We start from the raw sequence: 24,553 nt of genomic DNA, 5'->3' as shown, positions 1-24,553 counted from the left end.
CCATAGATTATCTTTACCCCTCTGTTCCAAATTTTGGAAAACACCACATTCCTTTTCAATGTGTCTATTTCTGCCTGTGGAAACATAGATGCTCACAATATATAAATAAAAACCCCCATTCTGAGAAAGTCAACTCTCTTGGCCCTCCTTAAAAATCTCCAAACTCACTTTTGGTTTACATAAATGCAATTCAGTGGATACTTCAACCAGAAGTTTTACTAACATGGCTAGTGAATTCCCTAGCCCCATATAGGCATATAGGAGTAATTTATTTAATTTGCATTTTCATGTCAACTTACATTATTCACACTTCAAAGTAATATGAACTTAATCACAGTTATCACTAGTATTAAGGTATAAAACACAGCTCAAATATTTCTAAAATGCATACACTGGAGAAAACTGGATGCAAAAAACACTCCTAGTAACGTATTTCTAATAAATTACAAGTGCAACACAACTTCAGTGTCAGGCTACATTCATTGTGGAGATGGAGCCATGTTCATCTCTGGTCAGCAAACACTGAATAGATATTAAAGTGTCCTACCATTAAAGTGTCCTACCATAGCATATTTATTGTGTCCCATTTAATGTTATATTACAATTGATGATTTAATCTTTTAACACCTTAATTTTAGGAATCTCAGGAAGTAAATTTCATTGAAATCAGTGTGAGGTACTTCTATGTAAACATATCAGGAGGTTTTGCTGTAAGTTGTTGCAGCACTCTTGTGTCAATATTTTCAGTGGATATTTTATTTATTTTATTCATTTATATCTCACCTTTCTCCCAATAATGGGACTGAATAAAAATAATCTAAAACCCCTAATTCCTCCATCTCCCTACTTAAAAGATCTAAATCAAACATTTATATGAAATATTTCAAACTAAATTAAACAAAATAACAACCTAACTAAATTAACTCCCCACCCTCCAATCATGGGAAATTTTAAGTAAAAAATTGTAAACTTTTCTAATATGCTTTTCTACAGCAAACCCACTCATGCTCTAGTACTCCAAACATTTAAAAAGCATCCAATTTTTTTAAGTGAATGATTACAAGCATTATTATTATTATTATTATTATTAGTAATAGTAGTAAATTAATATCTATTATAATTAATATTAATATTAATTATAAAACAGATTTCTTTATTTTAAGTGTGGCACCTTCTATGACATTCCAGTAAGAAAATGATGGTATCCTTTACCCCACACTTTACATTTACTCTAGTACTACGATTTTGTTTTCATTTTAATGCTTCTACTGAAACATTAAATTAAACATAGAAATGTATGTTTCTATAGAAACGTCATGAATGAAATTGTGATCCAGTACCATATGATGGAGAGATAACATATTAATTATGAGTATTGAAATTTTCCATGATTGCTACTGCAATCTCTTTGTCTTGATAGGTAAGGCTTTTATTTTCCCCTTGAAAGAAGTTCCCAAGTAAACAGAAACAAGGCATTTCTTGAAGGAAATAAATGCTATTCCCTCTTTGGGTTCCCCCCCCCCCCCCAAAAAAAAAACAATATTATGATATCTTCTAGTACTGGTTTTAGTACTGTTTGTTTTTTTGTGAACTATTTAATTAGAGACACCAACAAAATCCCAACATATTTTAAACAATCGATAGAAGTGGGAGAATCCTTGTTTTATGTGAAGCTTGACAAATCGGATAGGCTTTTATTGTTATTTTTGGATGGTGGGCCCTATTGGTACTTTGCTGTCTTACCACTGTCAGAATCTGTCTCACATATTCTCAGAAACTAAGATTAATGTGCAATTAGAGTCTTTCTTCAAGCTATGCTTTACAGCTTTCAGGAAAGAGGTCAACAAGGAGTCCCCCCCCCATCTACTGTAAATTCCTACAGATTCAGAGTTGAAGAGCAAATAAGAAGATCTGCCTATCATAATATTTTAAAATGAAGAAGCACAGATATTATTACAGCTGATTAATTCCACAGATCAGTGTAATATGATCAGTGTGATATGGAAAATAATAATTCAAGCAATTTACCTTTTTCTTTCTATGAACAGGGAATGGAAGTAGTAATTTCAAGATTTACTGACCTGTAGCCATATTGCCACCAACATGTTTTTGGGTTTGTTGGTTGGTTGGTTGGTTTGTTTGAGGAGATTTGTAATGAAAACAGAGGTTGGAATTTATATGCTGCAAATAATATCATTTATCTCTCTCTCTCTCTCTTTCTGGCAACAAGGGGCTAATGATGCAGCTTCTAAAAATGACATAATAAGCTGAAACTTCATTAATTTTTGATGTCATGAGTAACAAACATTACTTTGAAATAGTAATGGAGGATAAATTCAGATGAATTAAAAATTACAAGCATTCTAACAAGCAAAGTAGTGAAAAAGGTGCATATTGCATGATACAATATGCAGTGACTCAAAAACCAAAAAAATCAGGACAACAGGTAATGCTAGTGAAAGTATTTAAAAGCATTGAACAACACGTGACATTTGTAAAACAGTAACATTTTAAACTGGTTAAGTCTCATCTCCCTAAGTGGGAAAAAGGGAGCAAAGCATGAACATCATTCTCTCTCTCTCAATACCTCTGAAACAAAAAACAGCTTGTGACATTCAATATTGCTCTCTCAAAGCAATGTTCATTGGGTGTAAAAGTCTAATTTTAAGTATATGTTACTTGGATTTCTGTGTTGGCATTGACTGAGCAGCAAAGGGATGCTGAGTTGTGAAACATAACTCAGTGAAATTACAGATCCAGCGTATAGCTGCAGAGAATTAGTATCACATTGGCTGGAACTAGTATCATATTTACGGATATGTAACCTATATTTATGCATCCATAACTGTTGTATTCATGCATTCACCACTGATATGTAGTTATGCTCATGGCATTATTGACACAAGCATAGCTGCATTACCCAAACCTACTTCGGAGCATCAGCCACACCAAGCAGAACAGGTCAGTTCTGCTGGTGATCATGGTGCAAATGGATGGCATTTCCACATCTTTCTCCTCAGTGAGTAAGGTTCCAACAATGAGGATCCATGTTGGTATTTCATACTGCAGGCTTGCTCACTGGCAGGAGATGGGTGAAACGTCTTCCATCGATACCCTGGTCACCAGCAAAACAGAATTTCTTCTCTCAGTGTGACTGGTTCCTGGTAAAGTTGGGCTGGAAGAAGTTATTTCATTATACAAATGTAACTAAGAAGCCCACATAGAATTCCAGACATTTATTGGGGAGTCATTAGGAAAAAAAAACTATAACAGAATTGCAATTAACACAATGTTTTATAAAAATGTGGGACCACATTTTGAATATCGTGTACAGGTCACCAAACCCTATGTTTGCCTATGCACAATGCTCCATATACACAAAGGTGATTTCCATTACTTCTGCCTCTCCAGATGATAACATAAAGCAATGGAAAGTTTTCTTTCTCAGTCCTTCTCCTCCTCACAGTACAATTTGTAATTATGAGGGAAGATTATACAGTTTTGACTGCTGTCACAGGCTGTTGCCAAGAGACTATTTTCTGCAGCCTAAACAATTCAAGAGGCCAAGAGAGAAAGCAAGAGCCTAGGAGTGTATTAGAGTATTTTATCACAGACTCTGGCAGAAAGTGTAACCAGAGATTCAGCCTGGGACAGAACAATAATTGGAGAGAGACAGATTGGACGGTAAATTGAGGGGGGGTGAAATTAAAGATCATCAGATAAAAACCCTTCCTGCTCTCCCCTTTATATGAAAAGAAAGTTTTCCTAAAAATAAAAAATGGCATCGCAGGATCATATCAAAGTTTGCTTTGAAAATTTATAAGACAAAGTCTTGAGGGCTTTCTTCCTCTTCCATGCAAGTTTTATAGCTCTATAAATGAAAGTGTTTCAAGCCGTACATGTGTTTGTCCCATTATATTACCAGTCAGTGGTTTATAGTAATGCTTAGATCAATACCAAGGAATCAATAATACTTAAGCTAGGCATGACCGGAGTATGGTACTTTTGGGACTACAACTCCCACAATCCCCCCAGGCAGCCCAGTGGCACCCCATCAAAAACCTTGTTAATCTTCATGAGATTTTTCACCCCTCCACAAGTGCTAAAAGACCAGCACTTTTGTTGCCAGCAGTAGCAATAGCAATAGCAATATTGCACAAACACCTATTTTGCAGGAAAATCTATTGTATCACCTCCCAAACTGTATTTTATGCAACACATTTGTGAAACTTTCCAGGGAAAGTTCTGAAAAAGAAAAAAGAAAGAAAGAAAAAGAAACCACAAATTGGAAACTGTTGCTAAAATGTGGGAATTTAATCCTACGACTCAAGAGTGGGTTTAGTTGGTATGACTAGCAAAGTCACTATTTATCTTGGTTTACCTGGGTGTCCATGAGCAAATCTACCTGGACAAATAGCTACCAGTTTACCAGGATTCACTTTGCCATGCAAGTTGGTGAAGTAATGTAAATCAGGTAGCACCTTGAAATATGTGGGTGGCAGTAAATAAAAGGAGCAACTGAAGTCTGAATAATGAAACAAGAGTTTTTGAAGAGGTGCTATTACCAGAAGGGAGTTGCAATTTGAAGATTCTACTTCAGGAAGCAAATTGTCTTTGAGCAAAGGCCTGTACAACTATGTGCCCTACTAAAACAAATGTGACAAGCTTGATGCCTGTCACATTGACAACTCCTCCTCTGCAGTCCTTGAAATGCAGAAGATTGAGGCATAATGTGCAGATTAAGTAGCAAGTAGTTCCTACGTTTTATTTCTTTCTGAAGTAGCTCAAATAGATCAGATGAGACAGTGTAGCATAAAGGTCTCACAGACAAAACTATACAATGTCTGTCCTCTCAACTCCCAAATCCACCGTTTTGTCTCTGCAGCAGCCCCATGGTCATTCAGTGGTTGGTAGAGACTTGGAGGAATTGAAGAAGCATCTGGCTATTTCCCTGTAGCCAGCTGCACACAGATGACATGATCTGCTGATCCTCCAGACTTCTCAGCAGATGATATAATCATTATGCATCAGGTTATGGAAACAGAGGACTGAAATAGACAGACAGACAGACAGACATGTGTGGCTTCTGATTATTCCAGGGGCATGGCATTCAGATGACACATGACATGGAGCACCTGGAAGCCACCCCAGGGGCATGCCAGGGCTGCCTAAGGTGGCCCAAAACCATCCCCATGGTCTATTTGGGACCACGGCAGGAGGCGCCCTTGGGGCTGCAGCATGGGTTCATCGTGGCCCCAGGGTGATTGGGCTGGAGCAGCTTCTGGGTGCTCCCTCCTGCCCACCTCCCTAGCCAGATGTTTCTGAAATATCCCCCTTCACAAGCCATTGAATGGTCATGTGAGTGCTGCAGTGGCGAGTTGAGGGACTGGGCTTTGGTCATTGTGGAGGGAGGAAGAGATCTCAATTACTACAACAAGTCACATGCAATCATATTGGCCTGTTACAGACTGCCAAAATAATGCTGCTTCGGGTCTCTTTGGAGGTATGCTGTTTAAATGATGCATGCATCCTAAGAATCCGGAAGCTGCACCAAAGCTGCACTCCAGTGCTTAGGAATGGAGTGTGGCTTTGGCGCGACCTCCGGACTCTTAGGACCCATGCATCATTTAAATAGCATACCTCCAAAGAGACCCGAAGCAGCTTTATTTTGGCAGTCTGTAACAGGCCATTGTGTTCTTAGTGTATGTCACTTACAGGATGCCAGCCATCAAGTGGCAAAAAGGGAAAGAATCTTCTCTTTGAAATTATAGTCTCCACCTCAGAAAATGTTTCTTTGCACACAATTTTAACTGGCAGAAACAAAGTGTGTGTTCATGTTACTTACTGGACTATTTGTGGGATTATTTTTTTTAAAAAAATTATTTTAAGTACATAACATAACATACATAACATTTATGGCATACATAAAATACATAGCAACAATTTATTATTATTGATGGTGCTGTTTTAATGCTTTTATTTATCATGGAGCAGATGACAGTTTTGATTGCATTCTTGTATATCACAGTGGAATCCACCATTCACAAGATTTGGGGACATCTAAAGGTTGATTTTCAATTAGTTTTCTTCTTAAGAAGGCTCCCTTTGACCACAGACCCTGCTTTTTCTTTACATTACGTTTTATCAGGAATTTCCAGTTTCTTTGGCATTTATCCCTAATTTCCATAATGACCACCTAGAAACCTATATATACATGGGGAAATAGTTATACGTATCATTGACCCCAAGTATTCTCAGAATTCTTGTGAGGAAAGATGATACACTTTCTGGGTAGCTCATATCTATTCAAAGCAGAAGAGGCCAGAAATTGGCAATGACAGCCTCTTATATTTTCCATCCATCTCAATGTTGTCATACTTATGTTTCCCAGAAGAGTTGTTTGCTTTCTCCACAGATGACCCACAATAAGATCTTTATCACATTGCTGGCCATCATAATTTTTTATGTACACATCATGGGCTGCATTACTTCACATCTTTTATACGTGCTTGAATGTGATGACCTTTGACAAGGTGCATATTGGGAGAAAGCTAGAGATCAATTAATCCAAATGCTATTATTGTGACAGATATGAGGAAAAATATGAAAAAACCCTGCTTAGATTATATTATTTCCATGAAATACACATAGTTTAAAAATACTTCCATGATCTACTCATAAAATTATCCATTCAGTTGAATACATTCTTGAAAAGTTCCATATTCTGTATAGTTTTTCACCTCCACATAGTAAAGGGGTTCATTAACTCAATACTATTGTTCACTTCGCCAAAAGTAGTACTAATCTATTATTCTCAAGTTGCCAATAAAATGTTGGGCCTTGAAAGAGAAGGTGGATTTGAGCAGTCAATCTTACTATCTCAGTAAGTGTCTTTGGTGCTGTAGCATTAAAGTAGCTCTTGATTGTTTCATATGCACAATAAAGAGAAAGTCCAGTCCCCCACCATAGCTATGCACACAAGCACACAAACACATATTAGTTAATGTTATTGGATACTTGCACTAGCAGCATTCCTTATTCTTTCTAACCACAGATGAATCTTGAAATGCTCTCCCAATTGCCTCTGGTTAATCAAGCAGATTTTCTCCTGGTCAAATATACAATAGTATTTAATAGTATTTAATCCTTCCTCTAGCCTCCAATAGTGAGCCAGACTACGATCCTGGAGATCCAGTGTTCAATTCCTTGCTTGGCCTTGGAAACCCACTGAGTGACCTTGGGCAAGTCACATTCTCTCGTTCCCAGAAAACCTCATGATAGCTTTATTTTAGGGGTGCCATAACTGAAACAACTTGAAGGCACACAACAACAACAACAACAACCACATCTCAATTCTTACCCCAACACTCACAAACAATGCTCCATTATCCTTCCTCTCACACATAGGGGCTTTCTACACTGCCCTTTGGGACGTCCTCCGGACGTCCCATTTTAAAAAAGGGGCGTCTCTTTTAGACGCCCCTGGGCCTAGTACGGACTCCGTCCGTACAAGATGGCGGCGCCCCTTCTACATGGGCACCGCCATCTTTACGTACTGGACGCACAGCGTCCAGACGTGTCGCGCCGCTTGTGATGTAGCGAGCGCGCCCCTGGCGCCTCGCTACGTCGCAAACGCGACGCTAAAAGAAGCTCCATTTTGGAGCTTCTTTTTTCGGTCCGTGCGGGAGTCGGGCCGTCTGAAGGCTCCGGCTCCCCCGCGGACCTACTGGCGGCGGCGGCAGACCGCCGCAAAGTGGCGGTCTATACCCCGCCATAGCTACTCATAATTTCTCTTCCAGTTTCATCAGGGGTGGAGCAAAGCAATTGAGTGGGGCTAAGCAGCAGCTGCAGCTGCAGCTGCAGCTGCTACTGCTGCTGCTGCTGCTGCTGCTCCTCCTCCTCCTCCTCCTCTTTTGCATCAGACTAAAACCAGAGGAGATAGATATATTATATGTGAGACAAGGATACGAAAACTTATCAGCATTGCTATTTTCCTAAACTGAATTTTTAAACATTTTTCCCTATCCCAAATATGCAGAAAACTGAAAATTTAATTTTTATTGTACAAATGAAATTCTGTCCCATTCAATAGGTATACTATTTCCACAAAATGATCTACCTTAATGTCCATGTCGGGATTAGGGAAGATTATCACATAGGAGGCAAGCGTCCTCCTCCCAACGTTAGATTACTTAATTTGTACAATTGTGGGGAAGATTATCATGCCCCCACACACTGACCCTATTCTTATTCCATTGGTAAACAGTAATGGACACATCATTGGGTATGAACAGGAGTTTCTGTTAATACCCAATGACACATCCATTTCTGTTTACCAATGGGATAAGAATGGGATAAGCATGCGGGTGTGTGATAATCTTCCCCCAACACATGAATGAAATGATTTAATGACAGGAGGAGGACGATTGCCTCCTCCGTGCAATAATCTCCAGGGATGAGGGATTTTTCAGGAAACAAAAAGTGTCAACCCTAATTCAACATGAGCACAATTGAATACATAGGGGAATTTGAAGTGCTGACAAGATAAAGTCCATGGATTCTTTGCTTGGAAAGGAGCTACCATCAGAATAATGCACCCAGATGGGAATTTGGGGATTTCCTTTTTGATATGGACATTGTTCAAGAGGCACTTACAGCTATTACTCTATGATCTGCTCATCATTCTTCATAATGCATAATTCTTCATTTTATATATTTACTTGTTTTTTGTCTGCCAGCCTTTAGCCACAAATTCTAGGAGCAGCTCACATATTTGAATGAACAGTTCTAGTTATGTGTCAGAGGTCTAAAATTAACTCTTGCAGGACAGAGGTTGAAGTAACAGAAAAGAGTTTCAGCTACAATTGTGTGTGCATGCACACAGACATGCACACAAAAAACAAATGGATGTTATTGTGCACAGTGAAGGTCTCCACTAGTGCTGCCAGTTCTTTGAAAAATTCTGGAAACAACTCAGGGCACAACTTAACCATGAATAGAAGGCAGGATTTCCTCTGCTGAAGTGCAGAAAGAAAAGACCTTCAACTGAGCTTCTTGTAGGCCTGAAGCCAGTTAGATATATAGGGGAATCCCTTCTTTGTCCTTTATTCTCTGGGAAGTTTTTTTCCCTCTAAAACTTCATCATATATTACATCTGTTTTATTTCTTGACAGCTCCCAAATTCTTCTATCCCTCTTTCATTTTCATAAATAGCAACCATTGTGCTTTTTAGCCACACATCTGGCATTTTTTCCTCTTGCCATGTGATATCACTCATCAGAGTCAATAAATAGTTGACCCTTCTTGCTCCAAGTACCTTTGATCTTTCAGTTGGGATTTGCATCCCATCTAGATGACTTGGCTTCCCTTTTGTTGCCTAAAGTTTTTCATTTTGTTCATAATTCCTTAATTTGGGTGTGTTCATTTTTAACTGTCATTTTGATAAACAGTGTTTAATCCAACTCTTTTCTGAACTATGATTTAATCTCTTTTGAAAGTGTGTCTCCCATTGATGTGCTTCATCCACTTGAAATGTATAATGGGAAACAGTTGGTACAGCTCAAAAACAAAGCATCAAAATCAGACTTGTGAGGCTCTTCAGCCCCTGTACTTTTTTTTTAAAAGCACCAAGATAGTGCAAGACGAGCCCCTTGACCATTTTTGAAATATTCTATACTTTCATTCAAAAGCTGAAAAGAACACTTTCTTCTGAGTTGGTTTGTACTGCAGACATTTTTCACAGAGCATGACTTACACCTCTCTCAAAATCTGTACTAGTTTTCTTAGTATTGCAGTGATAAGATCTGTGTAAAAAAGTCAAGTCATGATAGATGTGTATTAAATGTTATGGAGAGAAAGGCATTGGTCTTTCTTCCTTATAACACAAGAACTGGCTGGTGTTGTCAAATGAAGCTAAGTGCTGGTCAGTCTAGATAGGTAAAGGGAAGATCCTCATAGCCTCAACTATGGAATACAATATTACAAAAAGTACTTTTCTAGCATTTGTTGTGCAATTTCAGTACATACTCAGGTGAGTGAGGCTGTAAAATTCAAGCATTTTGTGGTGCAGTGGTTTGGATATTGGACAATGACTCTGGAGACCAGTGTTTGAATCCCTGCTGAACCATAAAACCCACTGGGTGACTTGGGCATGTCACACACTCAGACTCAAGAGCATGGCAATGGCAAACCCTTCTGAAGAAACTTCCCAATAAATCCCCATGACAGATTTGTCTTTGGACCACCATGAGACAGAAACAACTTGAAGGCACAAAACAGCAAAAACAATTTTTCATTTATATATTGACTTGAAATATACATCTGGAAAATCATAGTGGCATATGGCCTGAAACACAAGGAAATCAAGTCAATAATGAATTGTGCTATTATCTCCTCTATATTCCCTCTGACCTGGACCATGGAATGCTACTGTGAGTGTCCGCTTGATGGGGATAATAAAGAAGATCCCACTCATGGTTCATGGTGGCAATAAGCAAGATATTGTTGTGATGCCTAAATGGTTTAGGGAGATAATGCTGTGGAGTGACAATCTGAGCAAGCCTAGCTGTCCAATAATAGCCTTTGAAATGCTATGAATTTGTGTGTGGGGGGGGACGGTACATAGGATATAACCTAGAATATTGTCCATTAAAGGAACATAATGAAATAGAATTAGCAAGACAGAAAAATAGTGTCAGGACTAACTAGGAAGAGGGAAATGGAGATGATCTGTACTGGGTTTGCAGGAGCTGAGAATGTGGGGGAAGTGTTATGAAGTTTGAAACAGAAGGATTATTGCATACTGTGTGTAGAACCTGCATAAGGCTAGATGCTCATTTTATTTGTTATATAATAATCTTGGCTATTTTAATTTCCTACAAATGTTTTCATTTAAGATGTGAAAGGAGATCTGGACATGGTTTACCATACAGAAAGCAGCAATCAACACAGCACACGTCCAGAATAACAGCCACTTTGAGGCCAAAGCACCAGTATCAGGAGGGATTCTAAGGGCATAATGACAAGGTGAGTGACAGGAGCCCAAGAGTTGGGGGTTTGAGGGCAGCCAGACTGGGGTTCCATCACAGAGGCCTTCCCCAATGTGTCCAGCTGTCTATCAGTTCATATATTAACATGCACATACAAGTATAATGTGTGTATATGTGTGCATACAGCAGTGGTTCCCAACCTGTGGGATGGGACCCCTTTGGGGGTCGAACGACCCTTTCACTGGGGTCTCCTAAGACCATCGGAAAACACATATTTGCATGTAGCGATGAAAAACAATTGTATGGTTGGGGGTCACCACAATATGAGGAACTGTATTAAAGGGTCACGGCATTAGGAAGGTTGGGAACCACTGGCATACAGGCTAATCATTTCCATTAAAATTAAAATTAATACCAGCCCATTAAAATTAATACCAGAATAAAATAGGGTAGTCTTTAAGGTGCCATGAAATTCTTTTCCCCACTGGCTTAATTCAATGTCCTTAAAATAGTGAATGGAAAACAACTGAACTAGAAAATAGCATTAATGAGTAGACAATCACTTTATAGTATTGTGACTTTGGCAAAGCTGCACAAGAACCAATGGTGTATGACACACACACACACACACACACACACACAAAATTTGGCTTTGTAGCAGAAGACTTTCTTTTCTTTATTAAAACAGTGCACATTCCATGGTTATTCATATTTTCATGAGAGCAAAACAACTAAATATAGCTCAGGCAGAGGCACCAAAGAAGGAATGCTAAACGTGACGGAAAGAAATGACAGGGTTGGCAGACTATTCCTCTGCTGTTGAAGAACTGCTGAATAATGAAATAATGAAATGAAATATATCAGCAGCTAACATGATCTTCTGAAATGGCCAGGTGTTCTTTATCTACAGAATTCCTTTAATTTGAGCAAGCATGTGTGGCTACAGCAACAGTCACATTGTTTAGGCAAAGGAAGAGCAATTGCATTATTTTATCTCTTGGCCTGTGATTATGTTAACTTCAGTAATGGCATACTCTCTTTGAAGAAACAGAACCTTTGTGCACAGACCTGAATCCAAAATTCCCCTCTCTGTTTGCAGTGTGTACAAAAGTTCAAACATCAGCACTTTGGCTGATTTGAAGTGGAGGAGGAGGGATCTTGTTCGAGCAACAAATATATTTCCTTGTTCTTTTTTAAAAATTGAAGCTGACACCAATGATGCAGAATCATATAGGCTATACCTAACACAATTCACAAGCATAGCCATATCAAAGCAAGAGTAGTTGAGGCTTCAATGTGGCTTCAAATGAATCAGCACCATACAAAGTGCACCATAGTTAATTGTTAAAAGTGGCATTGTAATTTTGCTGTTTCATGGAAAATCAATATACTGTCAGTGGCTGCATTTAGAATTACATTTAACCAGGTAATCCTTGTTCTAGAACAGGAGATGTTGTAGGAATGTAACTCCAATGATCCCTCACCATTGATTATGCTGCCTAGGAATGGTTTGAATGGTAGTACAAAAACAGCTGGATGGCCACATGTTGATCACTCCATCTCTAGAGGGTTGGTGGTTCTTCCTCTCTTTTATAGCTCCTTGTGTATTAAATAGCATTGAAGCTAGCACAGGTGTGCGAAAGGAAGGGAGAAATCAGTGAAGATTACCTCTCCAGCCCTCTGGTGTAGTGATATGTTAGTTGGACTATGATTCTGGAGAGGAAGGTCTGAATCCCTGCTCAGCCATGGCAACAAACAGAGTGACCTTGGACAAGTCACACTCTCTCAGCCTCAGAGGATGGCAATGTCAACCCCTCTCTGAAGAAACTTGTGCAAGAAAACCTTGAGATAGTTTCATCTTAGGGGCCCATAAGTTGGAAATCACTTGAAGGCACAGACTTCTGCTGGACTATCATGCCTTCTGTGTAAATATATAGACATAAGCTTCTTCCTTCTGTTAGTGTGAGACACTGAATAACTGAGTTCTTCAACTGAACGTGTAGCAAAGGAAACTCTATATGGCAAACAAAACACCTGAAATTCCTTATATGTATACAGGGAACTACATCTATAGGTTTACCCAGGTGGTAGGTGATATCTTCATCACTGTGATTACTTTCCTCATACAGAACTATCATTCTACATCCAGGGCAGTTGTATTAACATTGGACCTTTAGTGCCCCTGGCTACCACCTTTTTTAAAAAATGAAAAGAATACATTGGCCTTTTCTCAGTGCAGTCCCAATTCCATTGTTATTCTTTATATATTCATGGATGAATAGCATTATTGGATACTTTCACTGGATGGCTCTTTTTTTAAAAGGAGGAGATACAGTATATAAAATCATAGAATCAGAGTTGGAAGAGGCCACAAGGGCCATCCAGTCCAACCCCCTGCCATGCAAGAATATACAATCAAAGCATCCCGAACAGATGTCCATCCAGCATCTCTTTAAAGACCTCCCAAGAAGGAGACTTCACCACACTCCAGGGGAGTTTGTTCCACTGTCAAACAGCTCTTACTGTCAAGAAGTTCCTCCTAATGTTTAGGTGAAATCTCTATTCCTGTAGCTTGCATCCATTGTTCTGGGTCCTGTTCTCTGGGGCAGCAGAAAACAAGCTTGCTTTGTCCTCAGTTTGACAACCCTTCAAATACTTAAACAGGACTATCATATTACCTCTTAACCATCTCTTCTCCAGGCTAAACATACCCAGCTCCCTAAGTCTTTCCTCATAAGGCATGGTTTCCAGATCCTTCACCATTTTGGTCACCCTCCTCTGGGCACGCTCCAGCTTGTCAACATCCTTTTTGAATTGTGTTTCCCAGAACTGGACACAATATTCTAGGTGAAGCCTGGTGAAAGCAGAATAGAGTGGCACTATTATGTCCCTTGATCAAGACACTAGACTTCTATCCTACAGTCTAGGATCGCATTGGCCTTTTTAATTGCCATAGCACACTGTTGACCCATGTTCAACTTGTGGTTTACTAGGACTCCTAGATCCCTTTCACATGTAGTGTTGATGGTTCTTCTTCTGTCTTATAGCTCCTTGCGCATGAAATAGCATAGTTGTGCCTGGAGGTCAAAAGAGGAGAACAAGATCTGTACAGACAGCAGCAAGAAAATACGAAGTACTATAGCTGAGCCAAAATTCCTTAGATTTCTTTTAAAAGGGGACTTTTTCTTTTTTCTTACCCACAACAGAAAATGTTGACAGCTGTTTGTGCTCAGTTCTGGAAGATTAGACTTTTCTCTCATTGCAACACTGTTACGTGCTGTTTGGAGGCAAAGTTTGTACAAAAGCCCTACTGACAGCTGAGAGTTTTGCAAGGGACAGCCATAGCAAGAAGGCTATATGTTCCATAGCAATAAGACTGTACATTCTCCCAAGGTTTTAATGTAGATGTCTCCTGAACTGTCCAATGTGCTGAACACTAGGTTCAGAACCCTGGATAGCCTCTTAAAGGCTGCAATAATATCTAGAGCAAATTCATTACACCCCAACATGGAAACCACCTGCTGCCAGTGAAATTTGCCATAGTTCTTGTTCCTCATTCAATCAGTGCTTCTCATTCTCTAGTCACTAAATGGAAACTGATACGTTTGCTTCACACAGATATCAAATGTGCAGGAACTACAAGGATGCAATAGGAATTGAGAATCGATGTTTCAGGGCTTTGGGATGCATTTCATAGTTATTCTGAAGAGGAAGCTCTTGGAAGCTTCAATAGTGGCAATCAAAACAGGGAAAGGACTAATGGGAAAGGAGGCTTGCATGTTCTTACCAAATGCTCTTTTGATAGCTAGTGGGGTGGAGTGGGGGATGGCTGGAAAAAGTGGATCTTCATGAAAATGTTTATTTTGAAAAGGCTTTAAATACATTTCCATCCAATATTTTGCATTTCTCTCATTCTCCCCTTCATCTGCAACATATTTTTCTCCTTTTCCTTGCTTGTTTTTATGCCATAATGTAAAAAGAAAACCTGTGTCAAAGAATCACAGCAACTTTAGAATGCCAACTACAGCAAAACAGGAATAGGGAAGAGAGAGAAGGAAGGGGCATCTTGCTGCAAGTGGTCATTTGAGGCCAATAAATTATGACCACAACTATAGCCAGTGTCATTTAAGTACTCTTTAGTTTCTGATGATAAAGCACTCGCTTATCACCACACTGACAAGTGCAAACCTCGGTGGCCTCAGCTTACAGCCTGTCCATTTGTTACCCAGCCAGCCAAGCTGCACTGAATTTAGTGCAACTCAAGTGGGTCATGAGCATGAATAGGTAAAAATATTCCCTGGGCTTCCCAATGGCAGGTCAGAGGCTGGAGTTGGCTGCACAGTGATGTATGAGCCCTGGCTTCTGTTTGTAAGCTGCTGGTAAGGTCTGCCAACTGATTAGGGGGAAAAAATAAGTGGAGGAAAGTGATGGGAAGTCTGTCCTAGTTAGGCTTCTTTTCTTTTCTTTTTCCTTTTTTGGGCTGTTTCTTTCTTTTGCTATTAGACCAGTTTTGAGAGAAACAAAATATATTTTATTAGTGCTTTTTAAATAAATAGGTAGATTTTGCACATTTAAGATGTCCGGTAATGGCTTATCTCTGCCCTTATATCTTCCTCAAAATGTTAGGTTCCACCCATCATCCTCCCTTCACATAAGCACATAGGGCGACATCTTTGTGTCTATCCTTGGACACACTTATGGTGCTATCAGAAGCAAAGGACAAGATATTACCACTCACCCAGTTCCATCTAGAGGCCAATTGGACTGCCAGTTGAATCACCGCACATCACTGGTGACGGGTCCTGATCTTCCACTGTGCCTGTTAGAATCAGGCTAGTTCTGGGTAACTAGGGCAGGCTGCCCAGGACATAAAGTCTTATCCTCCAACAGAGGGAGATAGTCAGGTGGCTGCTACTTTTGCCTTCATGACATCACTAAGCATCTGCTGTCTGACCATTCTGCCATATGGTAGGACTGTCATTGTCACTGGTCTTTGCTTTTATGAATGTAAGGATCATGTATGACCTTTTGTTACAGGGATAGTAACATAATTATATGAATATAATGTATTCTGACTAGAATCAGCTCCCTTAGAGTGAAGGGAGTCTTTCTATATGATTTGTTACTAGTTACCTGAACAGAGCCTGACATCTTAAGATGTAGTGCTCCTTTGAGCCAGACAGCTCCAACTCCCAGCCAGGTACCAGGTTCTTGGTTTCTTTCCTTTTTTTCCTGTCCTAGGCATTTGCCAGCCCAACAGCATACTCACTTATAAGCAACATAGACATTTGTTAAATGGAAGAATGCATTGTATTTCCAGTTTAACCTGTTTTTTTTTTTAAAAAACCACCCCTTAAATTTACAATGTATATTGAATGATAACAATCATTTGCCATTTGACAGAGGCATCTGGTTGAGTGAAGCAGCATTCACACAAGTGCAGATGCATTTCAACCACACCAACTACCCAGTCCAAAAATATATGTGAGTCTGGAGCAATTTAAGTTAGGACTACAGTACTACAATGGCCTGTTACAGACTGCCAAAATAAAGCTGCTTCAGGTCTCTTTGGAGGTATGCTGTTTAAATGATGCATGCATCCTAAGAATCTGGAAGCTGCACCAAAGCTGCACTCCAGTGCTTAGGAATGGAGTGTGGCTTTGGCGCGACCTCCGGACTCTTAGGACCCATGCATCATTTAAATAGCATACCTCCAAAGAGACCCGAAGCAGCTTTATTTTGGCAGTCTGTAACAGGCCAATGTTTCAAACAGTGGCTGCAACCCAATGAATTTCAACTTAAGATTCCATCTTTAAGTCTTAAAACACTGCCACCAGTAGCAGTAAGTTTCTAGCTCTCTACAACTCCATGTTTAGACTGTCAATTTGTATGAAATATGTAAGGGGCATGAATGTGTATCTTTTCCAGAAACTGGTGTAAATACTTTGGCCTGAAACTATCCAGCAGCTGCTTGCCGCTGAATAATTTATTCAAAAGCTTTCTTATCTGGACAATTCTCTTTGTGGACTTCTTGTTTCATCCTGTTTTGTATTATATTTTTGATCAGATTGTTTTAAAAATGGGTTCTTCTGTTGCTTTATGGCATATTCCTCTTATTGCAGAGGCATTTCTTTTGTATTAGAACAACTAGGACTATACGGTTGTTTTTCATTTGTTTCTTTGGTATTTGCTATAGGCTACGCATTTTAAACAATCCGTTGTAATTGACATGTTTCACCAATTCTGGTATTTGGGCTTGAATTCACATCCTTGAGAATCACAGCTTCATTCTACATATATTGCATTGGATTGAGACTTAAGAGATTATCACACCGCTGAAAAAAGCATCTTAACATTGCTAAATTCAAGCTTCACTTGGGCTGGTGTTATCACATGGCTTTTCTCCCCCAAACCACCACCCGGGTAGAGCCCAGCTCCAATGCAGTTCCCTGAACTTGCTTCTGTGGCCATTTTTCAAAGTAAAAATAGGGTACAGCCATAAGGTACAGATAATGCATTTTTTGTGTGCCTAATATCCAGTTTTTTGTTCAACAAACATGTTTATTTCAGAAAGTTCCAGACTTTGAAAAATGGCTGCCAAAGTGAGTTCAGGGACCCACATTGGAGCCGGGCTGTACCCGGGTGGCTGTTTTGGGGAGAAAAGCTGTGCGATAACATCAGGCTACCACCTGAATGAAGCTTTAATTCAGCAGCGGTAAGGTGCTTTTTTCAGTGGTGTGATAATCTCCTTAGTTGAGTATAGAGTAGATCCACTGAAATAAATAACTAGTCAGTCTAAAATACATCCAGTTCATTTCAGTGATCTACTCTAAATAGGAATAATTCTACATCCAACTCAAATTTCTAGCTCTCCTCATGGAATCCAGTCAATATTACATTGTACTACTATGCTTGCTCCAATGTGCTCTGCATGAATATGTCTTTGAAGAGTGTTAGGAGATTTCAGTGCTAACAGACACTGGCAGGTGACTACAGCCCAATGGTATTATTAAACATTACCTGAAAAACTATGAACACTTTTTTTAAGGGAAGGAGTGAGGGAGAGAAAGCCACTCTGGGGAAAAATGGTTTACCTCTGTCCTCATTCACCATATTTGCAATTCTAACCATCCCACAAGCTGGTCCTTCCTACTGAATTTTGCCACAAAATCGCAGAGTGGGTGTGTGCATGTATGACTTGGAATACAGAGGTACCCCGGGTTACGAAAGTAATCCGTTCCGCGGACCCCTTCGTAACCCGAAATCTTTCGCAAGCCGAATTTGCCATAGGCGCTAATAGCGAAAGTCGTGATTCCGTGTGAAAAAGCGCCGAAAAGCACCAAAAAAATTTTTCGCAACCTGAAAAAAAAATTAACCCGAAACAGTTTTTTCTAATGGATATTTTTCGTAACCCGGAAATTTCGTAAGGCGGTGATTTCGTATCCCGGGGTACCACTGTACACATTCAGTGGGAATATAAATTTTTGCATTCTTTATGTTCACATGCAATAGTAAATAACTTCCACAGAATTTCTTTAAAAGGAGAAAGCAAAGGTCTGGTGCAGTTCTTGAGAAGGAATTGAACTTTGCAAAATCTTGCCTTTTTTCTTGGAGAAAAAAAGAACACTCATAGGCTGCATCTGCATTGAAGAAATAATCCAGGTCCATAGCTCTTTAATGGCCATGACAGGTATTGATAAAATGGTTTGGTTTTCAGTCCCCCTACCCAAAGGGAGGACACTATAATCTTTTTCAAGGTCACTTTTCACCAAAATTGTGTGTTCTGTCAAGTAATTGTGAATGGTTTCAAATGGCAGTGCGACAGACCAGCTATGGACCATATACTGCAAAGTAATGATACACATTCTTAACATTAACATTTATATAGTACTTTCAGGTACTTCAGGTGCTTCATATGAACTATCTAGTTGGCATTCATAGAACAATTCCATAAGGTAAAACGGTACCATTTACCTCTCTATTTCAGATGGGAAGAGCTAAAGCTGAGAGGGAGTAGCTTGACTAAAACCATCTAGTCGGAGGCAAGATTAAAATTTAGGACATGATGAATGGAAACTCATTCTCTAAGCCATAACCTTAAACCAGCTCTCTGGTACTGGCTGACTGTTCTCAGATAGGAATGTAAAGAATGCTTGCAATTTTTTCTCTCCTCAATTAAAAAGGGTGTTTTGACACACTGAAACACTTCATCAAGAAAATGGTCAGCCCTCACAAAATTTTTCACATTTTGAGATACTGACCCTCCTCATCTCCTCAAATAATTTCCCTATTTCTGATCACTTTTTAGCCTCATGGTGTGCTGGCAAGGGTCATTATAGTAAAGCCCTTGATCAATTAGGTGCCTCAATGGGATGATGGGAGATCACACTATTGATTCTGTAATTTGAAAACAAAACAAAACAAAAACATCAGACCTCCCTCCCACACACAAAAGAAAAGCAAAAATAAAAAAGATAAAAATAATAGATTCGGAAGGAATCAGTCAGTCTAAAGACGGAAAATTAAAAAGCCATCACATGCATGGGTAGACAAAGAGCAGCACTCAAATAATGGTGGATTTCAAGCAGCTAAAGGCTGGATGGGTGACACCCCCTGTCAACCCCTCTGCCATAATCTCTCCCCTCCAATGAGGTACGATTCTGATCCAAAGTTTGTTCCCACTTGTTGAGCATGCTTGTGATGTGGTCCTTCTCAAAAGAACCTCTTGAAATGTAGTGCCAAATAAGAGCAGGTTTTCTGCATTTACCTCGCTTTTAAGGAACTCTATTGAATCAGAATCGGATCAAAACTGACTTCAAGTGAGAACGATGGACATATTACTCGGTTTGTACTTTGTTTTAAATCATAGTGTGAATGACCCCTGTGTATATTAAGCCCTCACTACTGCCCCTATAATAAAAGGAATCTTCTCAGAAAGAGTTTTGAATCCAGGGAAACTGAGGGCCCGAACAGACAGGCCAAAATAAAGCTGCTTCAGGTCACTTTGGAGGTGTGCTGTTTAAATGATGCATGTGTCCTAAGAGGCTGTAACCTGCACCAAAGCCATGCTCCAGTCCAAAGGACTAGAGTGCAGCTTTAGTGCAGTTTCTGGCCTCTTAAAATGCATGTGTCATTTAAATAGCATACCTCCAAAGTGACCTGAAGCAGCTTTATTTTGGCCTGTTTGGGCCCTGAGTTTTGTTAAGCAGATTTACTGCTTTCACTCATCAGCATTGGCTACCATAAAAATCTGAAAGACTGTATCACTTCATCTAGCCCTTTGAAAATTTAGGGGAAGGGACATGATTTGCATCTTTCTTGATCCTATTGCATTCTATCCCACTCCCACAAATGTATAAATATGCTTTTTAACTGAGACATTAATATCACTCTACACTGCATCTGAAGAAGTGGTTTTATATCCATGGAAACTAAAATAAAAACCAGTTAGTCTTAAAGGTACTGCCACATTTGATTTTTCTCCTTCTGTCTTCATCCTTTTTATGCTGGCATTAAGGATGTAATTCTTCAGTAATTTTCTTCTTGGTGGAAGCAACAAGGATACTTTTTCCAATTTTCTTCCCCCTGTGCTAAAGTTTTTTTTAAAAAGCTAGGCAGTTTTTGAAGCCTATTCACAAATCACAACTTATTTTGTACAAAATGTGCATGTGGTTGCTTTGCACAGAAAATAGCCTACTTTATGCAGGCAACAGCATTTGCTGCAAAGAGAAAGCTTTGCAGAAAATGGTGCAGAAAAGGTTATTTCCTATGCAAATCATCCATGTGTGAATTGTGCACAGAATGCATTCCAAATTGTGAAAGAGCTTTGAAATCAACATTGTTACAGTGAGATGAAAAGTGCTAAAATTACTCATTGCTTCCTTCAAAAAGAAAATTAGTGACTAATTACTTCCCTGGTGTTGTCTATATTTTGCCTTCAAGTCGTTTTTGTTGTATGGCAACCCTAAGACAACCCTATTACAAGGTTTCCTTGGCATGATTTGTTTAAAGAGGTTTAATCAGTGTCCCAGTGTCCTAATTCAAGTTCTCAAGTCACTATTACATACTGGTTTTCTATGGGCCCCCCATATGTTTTTTGTGAGGATGAAGAAGGTTAGAGGCAAGCAATGCATGCTGTGAGTTTACATTATTTACATTAAAAGGTAACATATTAGAGATGGCACTACTTTAAAAAGTATTTTATTGCTGTTGTTACATATTATTTTATTGGCAAAAAGTACCACATTACATTACTTCTTTATACATTAATTTCAATTATCCCCCCCCTCCCAAATATAGAAAATGCAATGAAATGGCTGGAACCTATCCCAAATGACCATCCCAAAACAAGACTTTGAAACAATTGGTACTTGTTCCTTAAGGGAATGCAGTATTCATACTGTTGATAGTAAAATGATCCAAAGTAATGATATTTTTTATCATTACTAAAACAAAAAAAATCATATTTAAGGAGGAGAAAGGAACGAAAGATGATCAGCACTTTCAAAGTATTATTAACAAGGTTTATGTTAAAACCTTGAGCTTACTGGAGAGATCATGGGAGTAAATAGATCCAATCAATCAATCAATCAATGTGTTTTTGATTTTTAAAATTTATCTTTTACTATTAGTCAATTAACTGATAGATGGTTATCAATTTAAAATATCAGTCCACACAACTGACTGGCTTACAAAATAGTTATATGCACCTCCTGGCAATTGACTATTAGCTAAATGCTCATTCATATTCACCCTCTATTAATTCCTGTCCCTTGTGTTACATAAAATTACACCTTTCTTTTAAAATTCTTTTATAACTACCGATAATATATTTGGCTGGGAGCAGGGAAAGCCTTTCATATGTGAAAAGCAGCTGGAGATCATCTAGAGGACTAAGGTAGGATTATAGCTCCATTTTAATGTTTATGTTTCTAGATAAAAGCTATCACCTGTACAAGATAAGATGGCTGACAGTACTAAGCTCCCCTCACTAAGCAATGCTGATGCCTGCCTTTCGTGTCAGCCCAAGGCATTTTTCATGATTAAAGTGAGGAGAAGGAAGGCCCTGAATTTAACCTAGCTATTATGGCTTTTTTATTAGATTTTTTTAAAATGTTGGAGTAATGTAATGTCTTACTTGAAGTGCACTATTTCAATGTATATCTAAATAGCATTAAATATCTCACTTTGTAAGCAATTCTGACAAGAGTCAGCCAAGTTGAACATGGATCCTATTTTTTAAAAAGGAAAAAATTATTGGAACTAGCAAATGTAGCACACTGCAGAAATAATCCAGTTTGACAGCACTTTAACTGCTAAGGCTCAGTGCTGTGGAATTCTGGGAACTGTAGTTAGTTGTGGCATCAGAGCTCTCTGACAAACTGACAAATCCCAGGATTCTTTAAATGGAGCCATGGCAGTTAAAATGGTGTCAAAATGGATTGTGGATGCAGCCTGAGAAAGTGGAATATATTGCCATCCATGTGTTTTTGATCTGGAACTCCTATCATTCCTCACCAGTGGCTGTGCTGGCTAGGGCTGATGTGAATTATAATACCACACCATCTACAGAAGCACATCTAGATGATATGGCATTAAAATTCACATTCTACAAACTTATGTGATTGTGAATTATGTGAATGCTGAACTAAAATTCTAGAGAAGTACATCTAGACGAGACAGGGAAATACATCTAGAAAACCAGCCCTATAGTAGACAGGGGAAGTCATCTTGTTTTCCCCTCCTGACTTTCAGGAATTAGCGATCCCATTGTAGCAGCTTGAGAGACATATAGGCCCCATACAGACAGGCCAAAATAAAGCATACTTTGGAAGTATGCTGTTTAAATGATGCATGTGTCCTAAGAGTCTGAAAGCCACACCAAAGCCACGATCCAGTCCTAAGGACTGGAGCGCAGCTTTGGCGCAGCTTCCAGACTCTTGGGATGCATGCATCATTGAAACAGCCAAAGTGACCCGAAGCAGCTTTATTTTGGCCTGTCTGTATGGGGCCATAGTTCCTAGCAAATACAGGTGCCTTGGAGAAGCAACAAGGGAGAGACTGGCAGAAGGGAACTTCATTGATGCTTTGATAACCTTGGTGACACTGAAGGCCACTTGGAAATCCCAGTTAGTTCAAAAGAGCTGGCAGGCGTGGGAGCAAATCGTGCCAGTGTTTAGCAAGATCCATTGGCAACTGTTTCCCTTTTTACATGGCCTGGGAACCTCAGTACTTGAGAGAAAATCTTCTCCCACAACAATCTCAAAAACTCTATACTGCATGCTCTTGGCATCTGAAGGGAGAGTGCCTTCTCAATTATGACAATGTGGACCTTTCATCCCATACATCCTGGGATGTGTAGTTTGTTGTGGCACCAGAGCTCTCTGACAGTGAGGGCTAAATATCTCTCAAAACTACAAATCCCCCAATTCTATAGTACTGAGCCATGGCAGTTAAAGCAGTTTCCAGCTACATCAATTCTTAAGTGGATATGCAGGTCAATGGGTATGTAAAAGCGGGTTACTTCCTTCCTAAAAACAACACATTGTTACCAAATATGTAATTTTTTAAAAAATAGGTCTTGTTCTAGGCCTTACTTTAAAAAAAAGAAACCATTTTTTCTGAAGCAAATGATGATAGGGAAACATATTAAACAGAGACTGGGTGAACTAATTTGTAAGAAATGCAGTGTTTCCTTTGTGTTAACTTTTCTCTCACACATAAAATATTGAAAAGGATCAAACTCTTAAAATAGTCCCCCAAATTCCACAGTTGCTGAATGTAAGTGGAGGGTTGGGTGTGGGGGGAGGGAAGTCTTACACTGACGGGATAATTGGCATATTAAGCTAATCTTTTATTAATGTAACACACATTTTGAAATATATCTTGTTTCACTCAAAGTCAGCATGGAAGTTTTTATGTCATTATGATGTGGTTTCCTCTTTTAATAATTCTCTGCAGGATCCACCTTTTCATAGCAAAATTCAGAATATATATATATATATATATATATATATATATATATAATATCAGAGTCTACACTGAGGAAATTGGATCCTTGACTTTAAAGAGGACAGAATCATTTCACTACAGGGGTGACTGATGCTGCAGTTAGGCATGTGCAGATAATCCAGCGATAAGCACAGCAGGTTGCCCATTATCTGCTGAGCAGTCAGGCATGGGCAGATAATGGGTAGCCTGCTGATCATATGTCTGGACTGAGGCCCCAAAGCACTTCATAATTGGCAGCTACCAATCTTAAGACAGAGGGCCAATTCCATTTATTTGTAGTGTGAGTCTAAAAAATTAAAGCAGAGCCTTCCCCTCCACACTTCGCAAGCTTCATGAGATTCCAGGGAATGGGAAGTCTGTGCGCACTGCCTGCATGATGCAGTTGTTCATGATCTGGAGTATAAATACATGACATTACACAGAGAAAGGAAATGTTCTTATATTAAAAATCCATCTGGCCCCAGTTCTGCTTGTACCTCCAGTTGCATTATTTTCTATCAGATAGATAGATAGATAGATAGATAGATAGATAGATAGATAGATAGATAGATAGA

The sequence above is a fragment of the Sceloporus undulatus genome, chromosome 4, assembly GCF_019175285.1.
Source record: "Sceloporus undulatus isolate JIND9_A2432 ecotype Alabama chromosome 4, SceUnd_v1.1, whole genome shotgun sequence".
In the NCBI taxonomy this organism is placed as follows: Eukaryota; Metazoa; Chordata; class Lepidosauria; order Squamata; family Phrynosomatidae; genus Sceloporus; species Sceloporus undulatus.
Note: the sequence above shows the minus strand (reverse complement) of the source record.